Source organism: Cricetulus griseus, chromosome 5, assembly GCF_003668045.3.
Source record: "Cricetulus griseus strain 17A/GY chromosome 5, alternate assembly CriGri-PICRH-1.0, whole genome shotgun sequence".
NCBI lineage: Eukaryota > Metazoa > Chordata > Mammalia > Rodentia > Cricetidae > Cricetulus > Cricetulus griseus.
This window is the reverse complement of record NC_048598.1, coordinates 80,193,398-80,201,214: the sequence shown is the minus strand read 5'-3', so window position 1 is coordinate 80,201,214 and position 7,817 is coordinate 80,193,398. Positions and strand designations below refer to the sequence as shown.

Sequence of the window (7,817 nt, the reverse complement as noted above, 5' to 3'; positions counted from 1 at the left end):
TAAAGGAGTTTCTCAGCTGTAGGAGCTGCCTTTTAGAATTTTTCAGGTCACTTATGTAAACTATAATATCACCTGCAAATAGTAAAATTTTGCCTTCTTACTTTCCAATTTGTATCCCCCTTGATATCCTTCTTTTTTGTCTTATTGCTCTAGATAGAAATTCAAGTACAATATTGAAGAGATATGGAGAGGGTAGACAACATTTTCTTGCTCCTGATTTAAGGGGATTGCATTGAGTTTATCTCCATTTAGTTTGATGTTGACTGCTATATTGCTGTATATTGCCTTTATAATGTTTAGGTATGTTTCTGTTATCAGTGGTCTTTCCAAGACCTTTATCATGAAGGAGTGTGTGATTTTGTCAAAGACTTTTCAACATCTAGTGAGATGATCAAGTGATTTTTGTTTCTCAGTTTTTTTATGTTGTGGATGATTACATTGATTGATTGCTGTATGTTGAGCCATCCCTGCATATTTAATAATACTAACTCATCACATTTTATAACTAAGTTATATTTGCAGTCTGATATCAAAAACCTTTTTAACATCAAGGGAAAGGAACATGAAGTAATTGAGGACAATATATAGATTATCGAATTTGGTTCTTTAAAATATATCTTTATATTGAGAGAAGTTTAAAACAGTAAACTTACTGTATAAATTTTTAAATCATAATGACTTTTCAAAAGTAATATATTGCTTCCCTTTCTGCCAACTGATCTCAACGAGAGCCTGTTAGGATAAATCTTTCCACCAAAAGCTGCCTGAGCCCCCCCACCACATGTGAGCTTTACCATAGCCGCCCGCCCAAGTTAGGCCCAAATGAATACACAGAGAGACTTGTATTAGTTACAAAGCTGCTTAGCCAATGACTAGGATTCTCATCTGTTATCTCAGACTCAATTATCATACATCTATATATTTTATGAGACTTATCTTATCGGACGCCTTATTGGTGTCCCTCCTTGCTGGTGAATCACATCTCGCCACTGGAGCAGGAATGGGAAAAGAGAGCGACACTTCCTTCTTCATCTTCTTCAATATGAGTCTCCTTGCTATGTCACTTCCTGCCTGGAACACTACTTCTCTACTACATTTCCCAGAATCCTCTTTGACTCCTAGTCCAGCCTAACTTGCTGTGTCATTGGCCAAGCAAGTACTTTATTTAACAATCAATAAGATAAACATACACAGAAGTATTTCCCCCATCAAGAGCCCTCATCCAGTGGCTGATGGAAGCAGAGACAGACATCCACAGAAAAACACTGAGCTAAAATGTGGAACCTATTTGAAGAGAGGGAGGAAGGAAGATCGAAGGGGTCAGTACCAGGTTGGAAAAACCCACAGAAACAGTTGGCCTGAACCAGGGAAAGCATATCGTCCCCAGATGCTATCTGGGAGGCTAGTAGAAGACTGATCCAGATCCCTGAACATGGATGCCAATTAGGAGGCCCCTGCACTCCAGGGAGCCTATGGAAGTGGATTAGCATTTTTTCCTGGTGTAAGAAGGGACTTTGAGAGCCCATCCCACGTGAAGGGATACACTCTGGCTCTGGACACATGGGGAAGGGCCTAGGCCCAGCACTGGAAGATTTGGTGGACTTTGCAGATGAGGGCCCTACCCTGCCTGGGGAGTGGTGAGTGGATGGGGTGGGGTGTAGGTTGGAGATGGGGGAACAGGGATGGGGGTGAGAGGAGGGAGAGTTAGAAGGAACTTACATGTTAAATAAGCCTGTTCCTTAAATTGAATTAATAATATATATATATACATATATATATATATATTAAAGTAATATATCAATGTAACTATATGTTTGAGTTCTTCCATAAAGAACTGTCTTTTCAGTAAAAACTGATATTTACAATGTGTATATGGAAATGTATTACTTATTTCTGATATATACTATATATATATATATATATTATAACATTATAATTTCCACCTTTGTTCTCTATATCATTGCATACATATATATATATATATATATATATATATATATATATATATGACTATCCAGGAAGACTTTGTTCAGGTTCAAATGAACATTTGCCAAGTCAGAGCTGTGCTAGGCAGAAGCCAATTGTTTTTAAAAATCTTTCTTCATTTATCTACTCTATGATGATGTACCTGATACCTACCACCTAGTTATGTATCGATGAATAAATCATTCAAACTATTAGCTATTTATCATTATGCATTAATGTATCTACTAACGTACTACTCATCTATGAATCATCTATCATGCATCAACCTTTCATCTACCATCTATATCTCTATCATCACCTATTTATCTTCTTTCTGTATTTATTGATTATGTATTTAGTTATCATCTATCTATCAACAATCAATCTATCTGTAATCCATCATCATCTATCAAGCCATATTTCTATCTATGGTAGAGTGAGGTGCTGAGGTGAAACCCAGAGCCCTTGTTAATACTAGAACACACTAATAGTAAGCCACATGGTCAGCTCTTGCCTTTTGCTTTATTATTATTTTAATGGTTTTTATTTTCTTTGTAGACCCTAACAAGAGTGACAAACACATTGCATGGATGATCCTGGTATATGCAAATCATGCCTAGACTTGATGGATAGTTATTTTATCCACTTAACCTAAAAGAAAACCCAGGCAAAGTGGATCAGATAACAAAGTCACCCAGCTGTGAGATTCACGGAGATGGATTTTTACCACCTCTGGCTTCAATATGTGATTACTTCTCTGCATGATTGTTTCTGGTATATTTTCTTAGTTGACAGGTTTTTACAAGTCACTGATTCAGCTGATTGATTCATTTGACACTTGTTGAGTGCTTAATATTACTTCTGGAGCTTTCAATGGTTTCTCTTTGTGTTTTCAGGAGAAAGTATAACATTTATCCAGGACAGAAGGGACAAAAAAAAATCTTATTTCTTAAGAGAAGCCTCTGGTGTTTAAAATGAGATGTTTTCTCTTGGTTCATAGCCATCCAGTGGTTTATCTATAGATATTTTAAGAATGAAGGCCTATTGTAAATATCTGTCTCCTAAGGGTTTTCCTAAAGCTCCCAACATCAAACACTCTTTGGGAAATGACATATTTTTTTCTCCATAAGAACTACTTTATCCTGGCTTTACTTCTGACTCAATAACATGAATATTATTGCTGGATTTAAATGTGTCCACCACAAATGGCTCTGTTGACAACCTGACTCCAGTGAAACAGTGCTCAAGGTGGGACCCATAGTATAGAATAGCAGGCATCAGAGAAATCATCAGTCTCTTCAAAGCTGTAGCATCTTTTTTCTGTGATCCTTGTAAAACTTATTTCTCCCAGGTGTTTCTTTGTCAATCTCTCTGATTCATCTGTGACTTACAGAGTTATAGACTATGGCATATGTGAATGTAACCTGGCCTTAACCTATGTGAGATTACATGCAACATATATTAGGTGATTGATAACTGATTTCTATCTATTGATTAGCCAATCCTAAAGTTATGGAAAATATAGCAGGAGTGTTGTTAAAGACAGAGTTCGCATATGATGGCCTAAGTGGGATCTTTAATAATACAAAAGAGCTACTAGTTTGTTTTTAAAATAAAAGAGTTTAAGGCAAAGGTAAAACAAACAAACAGAAAAATGAACCCCTATGTTTTGCTTAGAGATTGTGATTTTATTCAGTCTAAATTGTTACCAGGAATTCAGAATATACATATATATATATATATATATATATATATATATATATATGAGAGAGAGGGAGGGAGGAGAGAGAGAGAGAGACAGAGAGAGACAGAGATTATCATTATCAGTAAAGTTTTATCCAGAGATGTTTAACTGAAGTGGGAATACACACCTTGAATGTCCACAAATTACCCCTTATGAGCAGTTTACTAAACTAAACAAAAATGACAAAGTATGTTAAGCACAATAACTCATCTCTTTCTGTTTCCTGTCTATAGAAAGAAATAACCAGGTACCTCACAAAAATGTCATCATTTATTCCCCAATATGATGAAATGTATGTTTTAACTATGAACTAAATTATATCTTACATCCTTGAGGTTACAACATGCTGTTGCAAAACTCAACCTTTAATTATTAGAGACATTGCCCCTTATTCTTAATCAATTGAGAATATCATGTTTTTATTTTATCTGTAGGTTCTAAACAAATACATAATATATCTTGAAAATTTAAGTGATCCAAAATAAAATGATATATTGAAGTACTGACTGGATGTTGTATATTGTTTTAATATATGATATATATTTATATTTACTATATACTTGTTTTATGTATATTTTCTGTATATGAAAAGAGAATAGATACTTGTATATGTAGATACATATTTGCATATTTGCTTATAAAACCAATATCAGGATCTATGTATCAGTCAATAATAGAAAAATCATTTAAGATAAATTAAGTTTGCATGAAGTTTTCATTGAATTAATGTCAAAACCAACTACAGGTCGCTCATTAAAATATAACAATTATTTTATGAAGCATTGAGTCTTATGCTCAAAAATATTATTGTAATTTGATAAAAATATTAATCATGAAGTCTTTTCACATATTTATCTTATTCTTTGATTATCACAAAAACATATTTAACAAAGTTATGATCAATACACAGACCTTCTAATGAACCCTACCTATAACTGTACTAAAAATTAGACATAAAGATGACTTCATAATTTCAGAATTCAAAATTACCTAGCAGCTTTTGGATTTGTATAAATAGAGTTACTTATTGTATAAGCCATATCTATCTCCACTGTTTCTAAATTAGCTTCCCAGGTGATAACATACATCACATAAACATATGTCACATAAATAATAGATTTTGGATACCTCTCCTCTGAGTTTCCATAATTTTGTATATTTGTCAAGGGAAAAACCTAGTCCTCCTGTGTTTGCATTTCTACACATTTGATTTAGCAAATGAACAGACCCTGAATGTATAAAAATTTCAACAGTTGTTGTGGCAAGAGTGATATTTACAAGATTTGGAAATGCTATTGAAATACACTGAAGATCCAAGCATAGATCAGACCAAAGTATGAGAGCAAACATCATGACAAGTTGAAATGGTGCACTGAATTTTATGTTTATGAAATGTTACTATATTTATTGAAAAGTATACAAAAATATTTGTTTTGAAATATAATTAATTTTGCCAGTGTACATTTCTTTTACTTTTCTGCCAAATAATGGAATTATTAAGATCCTTTTGGTTCATTAAAAGCTTCCTTCAAAATTAACAGAATTGTATGGTTTCCTAACACAGTTGTTCAAGCAAAAGATGTATATTCTTGGTAAGTTTCTGTGTAATCCTCTTATGACTATTGATTTCCTGCCATATAGAAAAACACTTTAATTTCATGAAGGCTATAAATAATATATATTTGTTTCAGGACAGGATTAGTTATGGTGGAGGTTTGATGATTTATCAGAATGAAAAATTCTATTTCAAGGAAAGATGCCACTGAGACAGGAGATAGCAGAACAAACATATTTAAGGAGCCAGTGCTCCACAGTAGAGATATTACACCCCTTGGAATAAGATATATTTTCATTCAATTCCCAACTCTGTCACTTCTCAGCTCTGTGGATCTGAGAAAATTACTGAGTGCTTGTGAAGCTCAATTTTCTAATTTATGAATTGTGATTAATAATGGCAACTTCTTAGGGATTTTATAAGGGCTAAATGAAAAATTCTGTGTAAATCCCTTAGCTCAATGCTGGGCACACCTAAGTAAATTAACTAGGTCACAGGGTGAGCTTTTATGACAGAGATATCAAAAAATATAGTACTTGAAGTAGTCAACTATTAATTACTACTTCCTGAGACAGTCTAGTGAATGAGTGGTCCATGGGGATCTACAACTCTGCCCAATAGGTAACTCAAGGACTGACGCAGGTTCCTTTATGACATTGCACAGCTACAACCTTAAGAGTTATGCTGCCTGCAGGTTTAATGTCTCTTCAGGTGGTACATCAATCAGAGTACCAGCATAAAATATAATCAATGGCATATTTTCAATGAGCCCATTTGGGCATAATATGGTGCAATAAGAGCAGGGTCAAAGTAAACAAAAAAGATTTGTTTAACGTATAGGATGGAGCCACAATGTGAAATATGAAGAAACAAGCCTTAATGGAGAAGGGACAGTGTCTATAATGTGTGGATGTTCACAGAACTGTGATGGTGAGACCTATGGTACTTTTAATGTATCATAGTTCTTAAGTGGAAAGTGTCAGCTCTTGAGCACAAGACTACAGTCTTTTTTCCTCTCTGGTTATATCCAGAGTCACCTGCTTGTATAACCCACAGGAGGATACACTACATCACTTGGTAAGTGAACCTATGGTTGAAGGATTTGATTTTTCCTAGGTCTACTCAGTGAAAATATGTTGCTTTACAGGATTTCATGGTAATTTGCATGGATATTACAGTTTAGAAATTATAGCTAAAGCATGCATTTATTATTTTATAAGGTCCTTTACATTTTTATTGTTAAAAAGTCAATTACTATTTTTGAAGAATCTGTATTATTGTGTTTTCTTACTGAGTTGTATTCCAGAGTCTGCAGCCTGCTGAAAATGTGACTACAACTGTTCATTTGCTGTCATGACACAGGTAGAGAAGGCAGATTCTCTTGTTTGAATGGTTCTCTTACTAAGTACCATGAACATTATTAATATAATTGTAAACAATATCTTTAAGTATGTCAAACATGTCAGTTATGCATATGGAAATTGATTTCTTAGGAACCGCGTATTGTTTATCTCTTAGCAAAACTGTTGTTCAAAGCCCCTTATATGCCAGACCTACCATATGGCTGGTTGTCTGCATTCTATTGCTGTGACAATATTTCCTCCTGATTTTCTGTTATTAATTGGTTTATGACTTTGAGAATTCCTGTCCTCTCACTCATCACAGGAGCTTATGCTTACCGTGATATGCCCACTTTATCCCCAGCTGACAGAAAAGGGATGATACAGAAGTTCGAAGATACTGCTGTGTACAGTCCTCTCTGAATTCTACAGTGAAGAGATTTGCCTTCACTCATTCCTCTGATTGTGACTTAATGCATCTTAATTTTCACAAAATCCATACATTTCTCATACGTGACAATACTCTATAATGTGGCAGCATAGGGTATCTGAGCCTCATTGGCGTTAATCTGAACAATTAATACCCTGACAGAATCAAAATGTTTTACCCAGGGCCAAAATTCTACAATGTATTACTCTGAGTATAGATACTTAAGACATACCTTATTATCTATAGTAATAATTTATATGTTCTATAGAAAGAAGTCAAAACTCGTGTCTTCGGAATGCACCCTTTTTTAGGATTATTAAATTTATATTGATCAACGTTGGTAGTATCTTGCAATTTTTCCATAGGCAGACTATTTGCTGCTAGGGATTATACTTTTGAATCAACTAAGGATGAGGAACTGACATGTACTTGGAACAAAATGAGAGTTTGTGAAATCTTCCAGAAGTTTTAGTACTAGAATTTTTAACTCTATCTGTAATGGACTGCTGGTTTCTGATGACAGAAGAATCAGACAGCTTAAACTGGAAAAGGAGATGTCACCCTAGTCTGTTGTTCTGTTTATAATCTTCAAATGTTCCATACACAATGAAGAAATTCCATGTATAACCATTAATTTATTTTATTAACATTTGTTATTTTACATGCATGTATATGTAAATAAGGTTGTGGTTGTGGAATTCAAGGCAGTAGATTATGAATTAAAACTGGAAGTCCTATTTTCATCACACATTGTTTTCTCAAATTTTATTTAAGAATTTTGTG

General features: G+C 34.1%; 1 long non-coding RNA gene across 1 annotated transcript; it reads left to right on the top strand.

Moving 5' to 3' along the window:
* Window positions 1-1,584: 1,584 nt before the first annotated feature.
* LOC113835920 lies at window positions 1,585-5,247 on the top strand. Its single transcript, XR_003485771.2, has 2 exons — window positions 1,585-1,637; window positions 2,524-5,247. It is a non-coding gene; the product is annotated as an uncharacterized LOC113835920 (long non-coding RNA).
* The last annotated feature ends 2,570 nt before the right edge of the window (window positions 5,248-7,817 follow it).